Source organism: Notothenia coriiceps, unplaced genomic scaffold (genome assembly GCF_000735185.1).
Source record: "Notothenia coriiceps isolate Sejong01 unplaced genomic scaffold, NC01 NC01_scaffold00000339, whole genome shotgun sequence".
Taxonomy (NCBI): Eukaryota; Metazoa; Chordata; class Actinopteri; order Perciformes; family Nototheniidae; genus Notothenia; species Notothenia coriiceps.
The window spans coordinates 20009612-20026415 of NW_011333040.1; the positions used below are offsets into that span (position 1 = coordinate 20009612).

Consider the following 16804-nt stretch of genomic DNA (forward strand, 5'->3'; position numbering starts at 1 on the left):
TCCCATTCCCACGCACCAATATTTTGTTGATTAAAGGGGCGATATTATGCTCATTTTCAGCTTCATATTTGAATTTGGTGTCTCTCCTGTGACAGGTCTCCATGCTTTAATGATCAAAATGCTCTTTCTTTTTCTCATACTGCCTGTGCTGCAGCACCTCTTTTCACCCTCTGTCTGAAACCAGAGCCCAGTCTGCTCTGATTGGTTAACTGGCTGGCTCTGATGTGATTGGTCAACCGCTTGGAGATGTCCAGGTCCTTAGCTTATCATGTACAATGTGTTGCAGCGCTTGTTAATAGAAGCACGTGTTTTACGTAGTGAGGTTACTTTGCCTCGGAAGTAAACTAAGGGGGCCAATGGAGGCGAGGGGGGGGGGGCAGTGTGTCGGAGAGATACTCGCTCTGGAGGGAATGCAAGGATTTTTGCCTTTGCAGACCTGCACAAAAACCTAAAGAAAACACTACACTAGAAGAAACAGCCCAACAATGATAACAGGGCCTCTTCAAAAAAAACAACACGTGTTTTTAGGAGAACATTTGTCCGTTAAATGTCAACGATGTTGCAAGAATATACTCCAAACAATGTCACTAAATTCTGTTGTTCTTTTCTCTTTGCAGCCGGAAAATCTACAGAAAACATGGCTGAGGGAGTTTTACCAGGTACGTGATACAGTTCCCAGCTAACATATGCAATCATGTTAGTGCAACAAGTTGCATATTACTGCATGGAGTCTTTTAAACTGACTTACTGGCAGCTCACCTGCTGATTTTGTGATATTCCACATGGCCAGTTTACTGCTGCTGCAATGGAAAACTCAATTTTCTTCCTTTACAGTAACATACTGTAGGCCAAAAGTACACAGCTTTATGTACTTTAACCACACTCCAGCTTTTACCATTTCACCAAATGTTATTAGACTTGCGACCTACTCATTTCCTTATTTGTATATGTTTTTCAAAGTGGATGTAGTATTGGCCCCAGCCTGACACTTGTTTCTATATTGTTGTCATGAGACTGTGACCACAAACCCCTCAGGCTAGTCCACATGATCTTCAGTTGGAGATCTTTAAACTAAGCTGAAACATCTTTCCTGCACAGAGAAGATTTCCATATATTTCTGCAGTATTTTGAGCAAAAGCTTCCAAGTCCCTTTCATAAAAATGTATGTATGTTTACTTATACCTTTTTATAATTCTGTTTGGGGACTTCAAAATGAATTATTGGAGACTTATCGCAGGGATCTTTTCACCTCATGTTCACCCCAGTTATTGCATTGGGTCTTTTTCAGAAAAGCAAAAGCTAGAGCTCAGTCATGTTTCATATCTGACTGTTTGATCTACATAGGAACCCCTGACTAACCACAACTCTTTCCACTGGGGTAAGGGAAGTGATGCAGCTACAACTCTCAACTGCTGTCTGAACGTGACAGACAGATACAGGAGTAACACAGTTTAACTATGATAACCAATCCTTTTTTTGTAGTTGTACATTCAGCATCTAAAATACATTCTGTGTTAATTGCCACTTCCAGATGGCTCATTTGTACACCACATTACATTACTTGTGTCCAAAGCGACTTACACACACTTTAATACTGTAGACATGCCTGCATGACCAATTTGGGGTTAAGAATCTCGCTCAAGGACACTTCTACTTGTTTGCTTCTAGCATCAAACCAGTGACCCTCTGTTTGTTAGCTTGAATGTATTCATGACTAAGAAATACAGTATGTATTTAAATAATCCTGTTTGTTTTGTTGTTTAAATATTTGTTCAAAATTCCCCTTAACAAAACAAATAAATGAGTGCCCCTAATAGGAATACCATGATTCCACAAGGGGTGGGACATTTCTTTCCGATACTTGTGGTAATGCAGATCAAAGTAGCCTTTTTTGCTTAATCAGTGAGACCAGAAATTAGGCATTAGGGCCAAATTAAAGAGAGAAAGCTAATGTTAGCTAGCATCCCCCCCTTTTGTGCAATGTTGGGTGAACACAATACTGTGTTACGCAGAGTTGCCAATGACTATTCAAATATTATGAACATAAAGTAGCTCCTAGTGTGAATCAATGCTAATGTTAGCAAGCTAAACTATACAACATCAACAGGAAACTAGTTTGCCTTACTTAGCCAGCCAGTACTAAGTGTAATATAATCTCAATAGCATGATTGTGCCTGTGCCATCTTAAATGTTGTATTCAATTACAAAGGTGTAAAAGTGAATGCTATGTGTAGTTTTTTTATACACGACCATTTCAGCATAATATATATGATATTTTTTATATTGATCGATCATTAAAGTGTTCTCAAAGCTTGTGAAGGTGCAGCTAGTTTGAATGACTTCTGATTTAAGAGTTGATTATATTTCACATCATTAATCCACATCTGTAAAGTAACTAAAGGTATTAAATGTATGTAGTGGAGTAAAAGTACACCATTTACCTCTGAATTGTTGTGGGGTAGAAGTACATATTTGTTAAACAATTGAAATACTTAAGTAAAGTACAAGTACCTCAAAATTGTACTTAAGTTTAGTATTTGAGTAAATGTACTTTTAATTTACACCACTGCAAGTGAGAAACAAGGCAGTGGGAAGAGGTCAACGTGTTGTGAGGATGCGTGTTTTCACTCAAGACCAGGAAGTAGTATAACTAACATTAGTTTCCAGTTGCAGCTTTATTGTGAAGAAGTATCCTGCATGTGACCCAGACAAATTTTTTCTATTATTCGAATATCCGTAAACGGGAGTCTTTAAAAGTGAATGTAAAACGTTAAAAGTCAAGACTCTATGAAGGGCATAGTCAAACAGGGATTATGGGGCTACTTTAAAAATGTTTTATCCATATGCGGTATACGCTGCCAAGTTTGTTGGTTCTTTCTTGGCATCTCCAATAAAGGCACACAGTTCTTCCCTCCATTTGGCGCAAAGGTATTACAATATTTTACCTTGGAGTAGTAGTAGTAGCAGCAGTACCCATGCAAATCACATTTAATTAACCTAAAAGGTAAAATGATCTTCATGAACTGGAAACAATTTTCTCTAACTTGAGAAGCTTGCATGACAATTATGTTGTGAAGTTATATAATGATTTTGCAAATGTATACATACTTTATAGATCTAAATGCCAAAGCTCCCCACAGAAGTGAAAAACATATTGAGCGGTGTAAATCCTTTTTGTGTTCTTGTTAGCTCTTGATGATCCTACTTGTTCCCAAATGACACATACAAATGTACATATGTTGTTCACTTAATTCTCCCAATAAGCTGATTCTTTGACCGATTCTGTTTAGACTTAGTGACCTGATTGGGAACTAGCTGGAAAAGTGGTTAGTTCAGAGCAGTATGTAAACCAAATACAACAACACCTCCAACGCTGCTTGGAAAAATTCACAATCGTATTTACTATTCCCAGGAAGCCCGGGTTATTGGTTGAGAAATATTCCAGACTCACCCTGAACACACACAATGTCTTCATTCTATTTAGCCTCAAGCATATACAAGTATGTGTGCTTTTGGTAAAATATTTCAATAATTTTGCAGGATCTAATTATGTATACTGCTAGCCTAAAGGGATAGTATTCTGGTTATGTATGAGGCTGTTTAAAACCTGCAACAATACGTGTTAGTGTAGTACATGTCAAATCCTTTGAACTACTCACGAGGCGTTTGGGATCTGCAGTCAAATGATTTGTCTGTGATGGATTGCCTCATGTGGCAGTCATGGATTTTTCTCTTATGAATTCAATACACCCCATATTGAATAAATGTGATTCATACTAATAACTAGGAAGTCAATTCTGAATACATAATTAGTTTGAATGGTTATTATCAGACCAATAAGTTTCACTAAATGCCTTTTTGTGTCAACTAAAACCAACAGCACTTATGTTACTAATTGCTGAAACATACTGTGGCGTGTCTCGTGACTTTACATTTCTTTGACTACAAAAAATTAAATGGAGCCTATAGTTTGTGTACAGTAGGATTTACAGGCAACCAATCAGGGGTCTTACATGATCCTGCTTCTGTAATACTTCCTGTACTGCTGTGGCCCAAACCAATATTTAGGTATCACTAACCAGTAAAGTGACAAAGTAGCGGGCAATAGCCAAGCACATTCAGTCATGTACTGTGCTGAAGTGCACTTTTGACGCACTTCAATTTACTAAAGTATTTCTATTTCCTGTTACTTTAGACTTCTACTCAAATCAGAGTTAAAAGTACTCTTTTTCGGGCACTACTTTTATACAATAGCATTGGTTTCTTTGAAGATTCAGATTATTGATATGATATTTCTTTATCAAGTAGTTTCTCGTGTATAATTAAGTATAAGTTAGGTTATGAATTTTTGGGTGAAATTCAAAAGCTACCCTGCAGTATATTAAATAAGCTGAAAAAGCTCTTTTAACAGCTGCATAATTAAAACGATGCAAAACATGAATGCATCAAACATTTTCTGAAATATGTCCTTGTGCAGAATATTGACTGTTTCTCTATAAAACTTGTTGATGCCAATGCTTTAGTTAAAATAATAGTTGTAATCCTTACTTATGGATACTTCTACGCTGTTGAAGTCATACTTGAGTATAATAAAGATCTTAGTACATTGTCCACCACTGCAGCTACACAGTGTATTTACATTAAGTTCCACCAAGTTGAAATGTTACTGCAGCTATTCTGCATCATTTTGAAAGACTAAAAAAAACCTTTGGACATATTTCAAGGAATGTTGTCTTAGCTCCGAGCCTCTTGGTGGGTGTTGACTTAGGGCGGGTTCCCACATAAAGGTCCGGTTTCTAAATCGGACCAATGTGAGGTTGATACATTGCTTTTCCAACCGGTGCGGTTTGCTTTACCCACATGGTACGCTTCCTGTGATTGGTTCGAATGGTGTTAACACCAGAAATGAACCGCCCAAAGGTCAGTTCAAAGCGGTCCCAGAACAACCCTCTCAGGAGGAACACAGAGCCGCTCTTTGGTCCACACCAGAGTTCCAGTTTGGCATTTACTACCCCAAACAAGCCCCAGCTCTGTTCACCTGGACTGAAAAAGGCTGGTGTGAACACAACTTTATTTCTGAGGGATGGTGTTGCTAGGAGATCCGCTCTGCTACTGACCAGAGAACGTATTAACCATGTCTATTATACAAGAACCAGCGATTAGTAACGTCAGAGAAGCCTGCATCAGAGAGTGAAAGTTAGTCTACTGTCCCAATGTTAGCAATAATTCCACTAGACATGTTCTTTCTCATTCATATTATATTTCCACACCTGCTGAGTCATTTATAGCTCCTCTCACTGAGGGGCTCATACACAGAAGAGTGCTTTTGCATCTGATAGACCTCTACAAATAAGACTAAGACGCCATGCATTTCTCAAAGGTGAAATGCCCTTACTGCCCTGCCAAGCAAGTAGCTTCTTGATGCTCCTGCTATTCACACATATATTTACATTTGATTATTATCAAACATTTACAAAAACATGTGCCCATTTTATGCATGCAAATCCAGTCCACCTCACAAAGATTAGTCCGGCAATCTGAAACCATTTAGACTTTTACAGCCTCTCTGAAATAAAATCCTGAATTTAAAATCCAGTTTAGCTGCACTTCAGATTAAGAAATGTCAAAGAATTAGCTGAAAAACGGCCATTAAGAAGTACTCAAAACAGACAGTAACTTAAAGTAAGATCTGCATTTGATCTTTGAAACCCCTTTGCTACATTCCTCTTTTCTAGTTCTAGCAGTTGTTATGATTGTTTTGACACCAACCATCAATGGGCCTCTACAAGTCTCTCCTTTTGTCAACTTTTCACTTATAATAATTAGTCACTGGCGTGCCAAAACATGCCGACTGTCAGGTGATTCCTTCCTGTAGTGAGGTTATTGGATTTAATGAGCATAGAACATGTTCATGTATATGAATGTGTTTGCTTGTAGAGGCATGTCTTTTTTACTTTTGGTCAGCGCTGTTGAGGAATTCTGTTTGCATTGTGCAGCAGGCTTGAAGGTATCATATCTCTTAATGTGTGTGTAGTGAGACAGAGGGAGAGCAAAGCATGCATGGAGAGAGGGAGAGAGGGAGAGAGGTGTGCCCCTGTGCGAACCGGGCAGGCCTGTAGCCTCATGCCAGCGGGCTGACGTCATGGAAACAAGCATCAGACTCTGAACTGGTCGCGGCTGGGAACACAGTGACGGCGAGAGAGAATCTACAATCAGCCACGCTGCGCTAGCTCATCGTGACCCTCACAATACACTCACTGTGTCTTTAGGTCCGTTGGCTAGCCCACCATGTGGTCATAAAACTATAATTGTTCTTCCACTGGAAAACTTCTGCGCATAGGAATAAGAAAGCACTTTATGTGTATCTTTGTGTCATGTCAGGCTGCTGCTTGGAGGTGACCCTGAAAGAATCCAAATGATATTTCACACAGGAACTCTTTGGTCTCACGGACAGTCAATGGATTTACTTCAATCATGTGGGATGTTAGGAAAGTGCAGGATTCATTCCTTTTTTCTTGTCACACATGTACACAGATCATTATAGTGAAGGCATTGAACCCATGAGGAGCAGTGGCCATCTATTGAAAATATAGCGGGTCAGGATTACAAAAGACCCCCATTTATCTTAATAGTTATTAATACAATAAACACTATTTTATTTAACTGTACACTATTTCATTTTACATTCTGTTCTTGTTCATCTTATTCTATTTATATGGAATCCTGCATTTACATAGTCACTTACAATCATTCTGCTAAATGTAGCTTGTTGTATTTTTTTCAGTTCATCTGCACTACTTGCACATTGGTCTCGCAACATAATCTACACTTTTTATTCTACTCTATTCTACTCTGCTTCTTCTTGCACTATTTTTTATTTATTTTTTATTTCTTATACATATTTCTGTTGCATTGTTGGAAGAGCTTTGAGCTGAAGTTTTTAATTGCCAGTACACTGAAGCTACTGTGCATATGACCATGAAGCCTTTGAATCTTGAATCTAGTTTAGGAGGTTGGTGCCTTGCTTAAGGGCGCTTTGCCAAAGAAGCAAACCGGTACCTTGTGACTAACCAGTTCACACTTGTACTGGATTCATTTGAAAACTTAACGTCACCCTTGGGTTCCCAAGCCAAGTTCCTAACAACTCTGTTATAGGCCTGTTATAAGGAAACATACAAACATTTTCTTTTTTTATTGGAGTGCCAAATCAAACAGTAGCAGCCCCCAAGTGCGTTATGGTTAAAGGTCAACTGTATGAATACACACTCAGTCAACTGTTGCTGACTTACAGGGTTGTTAGGATGGAGCTGTGTTATTTTTCTTTTAAACAATTCATCCCGTTGTCCCACTGTAACATCCTGGAAAACACTGTAAACAACAAAGCTGTTAAACTGGCTTTCATTGAGGTGTGACGACAGCAGGTCTGCCTGTCGGTGCCTGCACCTCACACCATCTCTGTGTCTGTGTCCCTATACCATCTGTATTTAACCTTTAGATAACAGCTTTAGGGAATTCCTCAAGGAAATGACTTGATCTATTCCACGACACACCTTGGTCATAGTTCAGTGGAGTGTGTGTGCCAGCTACCGTACTCCTCTGCTGTTCACTGTCTGTTTTATTTCTGTATGATTGTTATCTTCATCATTTACAGGAATCTACCTTTCAATGTAAGCTTTAAGGGTGTAAAGAAACATTAGTCAGCACTTATGTCAAACAAAGTAATGCTATTACTCAGCTTTTTCTTCATGTGATCATAGCCAGTATGAATATCTTGGATGGTATATTAGAGAGAAGAATGTAGAAACATCCAACAAGCTTAGTTACAGTTAGAGTGAGTTATTTTTGACTTGTACAAGGTGTGGATCATTTCTTCGAACTTGGTTAGTTGAACTTTACAGGAGCACGACTAATAAATACAAGTAAATAAACAAAGTGTTAACACTTTCTACTACACACATGTCTGTAAACATACTGTTACTCTGTGAACATCTGCTTATAGCAGTGTCAAATCATAGTTATAAGCACTCATAAACATTCATAATGCTTTATCACTATTATCATAACACATTATACAGCATTTGAAGGACTTATGGTCAAGGCCTGCAATACTTCACCATTTTCTCTTCACAATGCGCTATCATGTGAATTTATGTTGGTCTAAGTAGTTATTGTTTGCTTTAAGTAAAATAAAAAAAACAAGAATATCACTAACGCACGACCACTCAGATTAATTTATAATACCATTATAATGAACTATATAAATAATATTCTTTATCCTTGAAAATAAAGATACTATAAGGAAATGATACTTGACCTTATAAGGCAGTAAATGCTTTAGAATGAAGCATAATGCATGTTTACTGTCCTTAAAGCCCCGGACACACCAAGCCGATTTTGGCGTCAGGCCGACGATGAGCGTCGACACAGTCCGCCAAAGGCTGTCAGCAAAAGAAATCACTCTGATTGGCTGTTCAGCTAGCGAATCAGTGCATGAGAAGCGAAACGGAAGTGAGGGACCCAAACAAACTATTAAGAAGGCAAATCTGAGGTTTCATTGAACTCCAGCTCTCGACACAGGTTCGGGAAAGCCCCATGAGCTTCTCGTTGTAGAGTGAAAATGGAACGCACACGCTATTTGGTGTTTGTTTATATCACGCAGTCTGTTCTTCTTCTCTCGGTTATCACACAGGCCGTTTCTCAATCTCGAGGATGCTGGCTTGGTAGTCGCGTACTTCCAAGTCACTTCCTTCAGAAATGAAGCAAGCATGCTTCCAAGCCACGGCTTTGGAAAACAAAGAAGAATGGAACAGGCTAACAAGTGTGCCACTCTCTCTAACGGTTTCAACATAAACTGTACCGAAGATAAATACCTCACAATGTCTATCTAATTATGAACTTGCTTTACTTTCACGGAACACATTTTTGGTGATAACAAATGCAACAAAGTAACATATTTACCAACACATGTTCTACGCCACTACATTCTTACATTTAAATGTGTGCTGCGTCGTTTCAGCCATTCTCCGCAAGGGTTTTTGAAATTGGTCCGTGCGCAAAGCATTGTGGGGATTTTAAGGACGCGAAGTCTACCCATGTGCAGCCTCGAAATTTCCCCCAAACCAAGGACGCGGACTTGGTGGAATTCCAAGTATGCTGGAGATTGGAACAGTACTTCGGCGGCACTCGATGACGTAGCATCCTTGAAATATTGGCTTGGAAGCCAGTATCCTCGAGATTGAGAAACGGCCACAGTCTGTCTTCCGGTTGTTGCCTCTTTTGAATGACGAATACACACTACCGCCGCCTGCTGGTAAGGAGAGTTATTGCCACTCACGCATGCGCAGTTCGTACATGCTTCTTGGCCGTCGGCTGAAGTCTTTGCGGTGTGTTCCAGTGCGACACATGGCCAAGACGCAGGGACGCGAGGCGATGTCGGTGTCCGTTTGTGTCAGTTCTTTGTTGTCAGCTTGATGTGTCCAGCCCTTAAAACTACACTTCAATAGTATGTTTATAATGTATACAGACATAGGAATCATAGAAGTTGTTAACCCACAATGATTAACTACTATTATTTAGGAGGCATATGATTTATATTATGTCAATAAATGAATCAAAGCCTGTACCTGCACTCTCAGCGTGTCTCCCAGTCATTTACACACAGGCAAAGCAGGGCCATTTGCATGCCCAACATGTGTGCAATAGCCCGGGTTAAATGGGAATCCGGCTTTCTGCTGGAAACCAGGGCTTTGCATTGCACCACAATGAATTGAATAATCCCACAGGCCATTTGCATTGGAAACTTCTCTTGACAGGCCTTGATGACGTAAGATCCCACATCCAGTCTGTGATGTGTAAATGACAGACGCCGTTGTGAAGGTCATCAAATACATCATTTATTTGATGTGTTGTACCTGAAGGCTGATTATAATATGCCACCTGAACCAGGGCTGTCAAACGATTACAATTTTTAATCAGATTAATCACAGTTTAAAAATTAATTAATCATGATTAATCACCATTCAAACTATGTCCAAAATATGCCATTTCTTTATGTTTATTGTTGTGGGAATGGAAAGATAAATGAAAGAAGGCGGATATATCCATTTAACATACAGTATGTAGTAGTTTATTATAACATTGTTCTGTGTGTCAAAATGAAAGACAGCCCACACACCTATCAATCATCAAACCGTGGGGTCTTATTTCATTACGTGTTGTATCGATCAACACTAATGTTGTATCGATGTATATAGAGATGTACTACAGCAAAAGTATTCTCCGTCAGGACTTCCTGCAACAACACCACGCCGTTATCTTGATTCTGATTGGCCAGAAGACATTATCAAAGATGTTCTATTGAGAAGACGATCACTACGTGACAAAAGTTTTCAAAACCGTTTCTAGTCTTCGGTATTTCCAGACAAGTGACTACTGAAATCAATCTTACTAACTGCTGTCTGTGCAATTTACTCAGCGCAAGTAGGCGGACTTTATTTGACTTACTTTAACATAATTTTTCATGGTGGGGCTAAGCCATTTCTTCGTATAATGGCTGTAGCCTAGCCCAGCGCTGCCACTGGTGGGATGTATGGGGCGGGCCATTCTGCACATGCGTTAAATGCGTTAAATATTTTAACGCAATTAATTAAAAAAAATTATTACCGCCGTTAACACGATAATTTTGACAGCATTAATGGAAACGCATGACATAGAGATGTACTGTAACACATCTTGGTTTACTCAGAATCAGCATAAAGCATTACAACAGCAAAGTTAAAGCGCAGATCGAAGGCAAACAAACAGACTTATGTTAGATTGCTTAGTATTTTATCTGAATCCGAATTCCTTTATTTGTCTCACAACGGGGACATTTGTATTATTACAACAGCAGATAGTGCAGATAAAGTGAGGACTCCAGATTGTATCATGAAGCCTCATTTGTTGTACGTCAGCTCACATACTCCTCTCATCCCTGTAATTACTTCCCGGATCCAAATAGGAACCATGAAATGAGACTCGGGCTATCCTGATCAGTCTCATCAAGGGCCCTCTCTGTCTGAACTGCCATTGACCTCTACCCTAATCATTAAGGATAGAAACTGTAAGAACAAAAACATGTATTTATTGACATACATGCATAGATAAAGGATAACAAGTTCAGGAAATATCAATTACCGGTGTCAGAAATCAGTTGAGCCAGTCTCTGACGCATTGCAACATGAGTTTTTTATTATTATTTGGAAGCAAGTATAACCCTTGCAAGGGGTGATCTAATGTCCAGCTGGCTTTGCCCATCAAATTGATTCCTTTCAGAACATAAATCGCTGGTTTGGGTTAAAAATATACTGAAAGACACCTTTTTTTTTACTAATATCAGTTGATAAACTCAAACAGTTTTCAGCCTTGCAGCTCAGCCTACTTCCAGGGCCCTGAAAGACCCAACCAAAGTTTGAACCTAAGGAATGTGATTTTGTTACATTGAATTATCTTAACTCAAGGGTGTCAAACTCAATTTCATCGCGCGCCACATTAGCATTATTGTTGCACTCAAAGGGCCGGTTGTAACTTTAAGACTATATCAAAATACATATATACATATTTAATATATATAAAATAATGTATTATATTACATTTTTGCCTCTGCATTGGATTATTATGGGATAGGGTAATAATTACATAATTAACTACGTCTGAAAGCAGAAGTCTCGGGCAAATAATTGCAAGTCTCTTCAGTGCGCAAAAAATGATTTAAAAAGAAAAGCCACATTCTGGAAAAAAAGTCAAACTAAAAAAAAGGAAGTGACATTTTCAAAAAAAAGTAACATTTGGAAAAAAAGTCAAATTCTAAGAAAAAAGTACACAGAAAATGAAGTCACGGGCCAGATTTGGCCCCCGGGCCTTGAGTTTGACACCCCTGCCTTCACTGCTCGCTTTTAGTTTCACAATGCAAATGTTCTAGCACTGCAAAGTACCATACTTGATGCTACGACCTGACGCATCAACGTCTTGAGCTCAGTCCGTCTATACTAGCAATTGGTTGGTTTGTAGACAGGCTTGAGATGTCACGAGAACCTAAACTATACCTATGTCCTAGGTATGATATAAAGTGTTGAACCATCAAATTGGACAAACATGGTGCCACGATGTATTAAGGTTAGACTTCTGTTTCATTGTATCTTGTCCAATAGTAGTCCTAGAATTTAATCCTTTGCCAAACATCCTCTGAATGTTCAAAGTTCTACAAATGTACGATTTAGACAAATAGGACCTGGAACATCCTTGACATGTCAATGCTGCGTTGGAAAGAAGGAGACAGAACAAGAGGGATGATGAGAGGACACACCTCCATATCAAACACATCAGCGTCAGGTTGAGAAAGGCTCCCATATGGCAGCTTTCTGTGAGTCAGGCTGTCCTCAGCTCTGCCATAGCAGCTGTCACCGTCCGAGGGCTGTTTAGAGAGGCCACTACTGTTAGCCATCATTAAATCATGTTATATAGATACAATATTTGGCAGGTCAATATGTCGGTCAATGCTCACCTGAAATGTCAACAGAATTCTTTGCTAACAGCGGTTCCTCTAATTGGATATTGGTCACGGCGTTGTTCTTTGCCAAAGTAAAGTAAGGTTGATGCTGTTTGGTTTTGGTTTCTGAAAGCATGGGTGATTCTAGTAATGAAATGACCACCTGAATGCTGTCTGTTTGCCAACCTGCATTTACAGCCTGGAAAGATACATAGAATGTAGTCGATTAACGCAGTACACACACACACACACACACACACACACACACACACACACACACACACACACACACACACACACACACACACACACACACACACACACACACACACACACACACACACACACAAGAATGTGACCTTTTCCATCATGACTTGATAGGTCCACTAATCTTTCCAAGTTTGAGCCGCTGTAGGTCCCACTGCTGGGTCATCGGGCTAAGTGACAAGCCATAGGTTGATGGAAAATCCATAGTGTTATTGCCATACATTACTTTTATTTGATTGGGCCTGTAGTGAGTATAATGCAACCGTGAGGCGGGGCGCTGGTGAAGTAGCAGGGCTCTGTCGGGGTCCAGGGACCATTTGTCGCTCCTCCAGCCCCCCCCCCCGAGCACCCAGTGACAGTGATGTATGTTCTCTGCCACCATCCATAGGCCCGACCCTGTGAGTGCTTGTGAGTGCTGTAAATCACCCCCTGCTATTGATCTTTCTATTAGAGGTCAGCCGCCCTGAACACCTCTGACAGGGCGCTCACAAACACCTCGCTCTGTGAGGAGGGAATGTTTTAGGAGAGCAACATGAAGTCACGTGACTGGATGGGATATCTTGCAGGAAGTGAATGTTACCACTTTTTACTTTATATGCAGCGTGTAACCACCTTTTTATGTCAATCACAGATAGGCTTTTTCATACTTTCCAGTAGGAGGTATAGCGAAGAGGGTTGGGGCTACATGTGAAAACATTGTGGAGGTCTGACCAAAAGTCATTTAAAGTTTTTTGGGGTTCTGAGAGTAAAGTCAGAATTCTGAGAAAAACAACTGAATTCTGAGAGAAAAAAAATGAATACTGACATTAAAGTTAAACAAGTCAGAATCTTCTCAGAATTCTGACTTTTCTTCTCTAAACTCAGAACTAAAAACTAAATGACTTTTGCTCAGATCTCAAAAGATCTTTCACATGTGGCCCTAATCCTCTTCTGTAGAGGTACGTCACAGCACACGTGAAATGCCAGACCTGTGCCAAAGATAAATGAAAAATTGTGTCTTTCGATTTATTTTTGAAATGTATTTATCCAGTTTAAAGTAATAGCATCAGTGCACATTTAAAATAACAATAAATAAAAAGGTCTTGGTGAGCAGGGCTGTGGAAATTAGAGATGATCAGATCATGGAAAATATATTCTTGATTCAAAGATGTTATTGTCATATTCATAGCTACAGCGTAGTTGATGGCAATGAACATCTATAGTTACTGACTGAAAAGAAAAAGACATCAAATAGTGCAAACCATACAATGGTGCAAGTACAATGCAGGAATAAGTCAAATAGAATCAAATGAAACAGAATCTAATTGAAATACTGTACAGTGGAATAAAAACCAGCTTACTGTAATAATGAAAAAACACAAGCATATGTGAAATTGTATAACATTTGCTTTAAATGCACTCTTGCTGATTAACAAAGCAGACATCCTGCTCCAGAGAACATCTAATGTTCAGCAGGGCACAGTTTAGTTATCTCATTTCTGATATTAAGTCAGTTAAAATATTCTCCATGTCATTTTATAATTTTGTTGTTGTTATCATTACCTTGATGTGAGATGCAATCAAATGTTGCTTTACATTCTGAATACCTTGAGCAGCTGCTCAGTCTGTAAGGACCTGGCTTGGGAACTGAAGGGTCACAGGTTCAAGTTGTGGCGGTTCAAGAACCATTTTACCGGGGGCTTTGCTGCCAGTTCTTTTTTGAGAGGGGCACATTGAATGTGGGATACAAATACATTTTATTCAGTGTAAAGTCAAACTGTACAAAAAACCCCATAAAAAGCATGTTTGGTATTTGTTTCAGTTACAGAATTTGTGGCAATAACTTCGTTAAAATGTTGTCCGTCTAGTTCAGGGGTCGGCAACCCGCGGCCCACGGGCCGCATGCGGCCCTTTAAGCCCTCTGCTCTGGCTCCCTTGAGCTTAGACAAAAATAAGAAGGAAATAAAATAAAAGTATTTGTAGGACTATTTATATTTTGTTGCATGGTTGAAAATGTTTCATATCTTGTATTTTGAGGTGATACTGTGACACATAAATAAAAAACAAAACGGTTTTAATTAGGTCAATTAAAATATGCGTCACACCCTGCTACGGTCCCGCGCGAGCGGCCGAGCGCCTTTTCCTCCGGGTGAATAACCTGACCCCCGGCTCGATGAGCGAACTATGGATAAATCAAAGTAAAGTACCGGAGGAACACAGGAATTAAATTCTGTGTGGACTGAGTTATATGCTTTCACAGCAAACGATGCTGGTTTACCGGTATGTTTGATATGTAGAGAGAGAAGTTGTCAACGGTGTTGCAGCCTTTACGTATCGAGGAACTACAAGGGAGAGGAAGACAGCTGACAATCTTCCGTCATAATTCAATGGGGTATGTAATTTATTTCTGAAAACACTTTTTGTTATATTCCATGGAATGCTCTTAACATCCCGATAGCAATGAATATATTAAATGCTTTGACAATAAATACATACAAAAAGTAATCTCTGGAAGCCGTAGCGCTGTAAAAAGCACGACCAATCATTTTAGCCGGCCCGGCTAAAATAACTGGATGGCCTACCTGCCTGTCAGCCTTCCATCTGTGCACAAACTTATCTCGTGGCCTCATTGATGATGCGCGTTCGTGTGTGTTGGAGGAGGGACTCTGTAAGAAAGTCTGAAGGAAGAGGCATATTTTTTCCGGTTGTGTATTTTCCAATTTAGCGACTCGAGCTGGTTTCATTCTTATACTCTATTTAACTTTTTTAGGGTGGCTTTATGTTTATTTATTTCAAGTGGGCCCATTTTAATTATATATTTTTTTTTCAAATGTCCAGAGGACTACCCAAGTGCTGTGTTTAATTTATTTTAAAGTAGGCCTCTGTAAATTATTTTTTATTCTCTTATAGGAGTTCTTTGTTTTCTTATTAGAGGTTAACAGTTTTAATAATGTAAATAGCTAATAAATGAAAAAAAATGTAGTTTTTGTCTGATATAACAATAAATCAACTTTATAGTATAGGTATGAATATTTTTTTGCGGCTCCGACAGAAAAAAATCTTTTTTTGAAAAAAGGAGGAAAATGGCTTTTTTGGTTAAAAGCGTTGCAGACCCCTGGTCTAAACCAATTGGCCAGATATAACCTAACAATGCAGAACGTACGGTATGTTTTGAAGAACTAACCATTTATCCAGTTAAGCTGTCTTTAAGATGTGACATTGCCGCTCTGACTATTTCCCGTAAAATGGTGACAAACTATTAACTTATTCTTAAATTTTGACCTCTTGCTGCTTGGTTGAAATGATAAGATGAAAAAATACTTTTCAAAAAAGACTCCAAACAGTGAGGGACATTATAACTGGTGAAAAAACTCCTCAATTCTACAGATGACTCCCCCCCATTCAACGCAATAAGTCCCTCCCTCCACTCCAGCAAAGCATCTAAAACTAAGGACCCCCACTAAAACGACAGTTTGAGAAACTAAGCCATGGATCTGAGAAAACCAGTTCCCGTGATTTGCAGGCCAGGAACCAAAATCCTGGACCTACCATCATCACCACCATTCTGGACAACCCGATCTGCAGTACTACTGCTGCTTATTTTGCTCCTTGGCCAAGCGTCTCTGTTTATGGACACACGTGAAATCAGTGTTGGTTGATATTGTGGAGGGGGTGATACATCGGTACCAGAGAAGAATATGCAACGATGCCGAGTCATTCACCCCGGCCCAAGAGGCAACACGATATGTCTGAATGACATGCCCGATTACACGCGTTAATGAAAAGACTCTGGCTCACCGACTTCATTACTGAGATCGACCAGAACTCTTCCATTATAAGCAAGGGGAGCGTGTCTGATACATGTGTATTACGTCCTTCACATGCAACTGTTGTCTTCCATTATAACAAGGGGAGGGTAACAGGGAAGATGTATGCTACATGTGTATTGAAAACGTGCGTATTATAACCCCCACGAAACACAGAAACATGGAAACACAGAAAACACAGAAACACAGAAAACACTGAAACCAC

The 16804-nt window shown here is 39.4% G+C and overlaps 1 long non-coding RNA gene across 1 annotated transcript in view; it reads left to right on the plus strand.

Moving 5' to 3' along the window:
- Positions 1 to 615: 615 nt before the first annotated feature.
- LOC104948300 (uncharacterized) overlaps positions 616 to 16804 on the plus strand; it is a 19310-nt gene continuing 3121 nt past the window's right edge. The window contains exon 1 of the long non-coding RNA XR_798662.1: positions 616 to 659. This is a non-coding gene — a long non-coding RNA (uncharacterized lncRNA). The remainder of the gene's footprint in view (positions 660 to 16804) is intronic.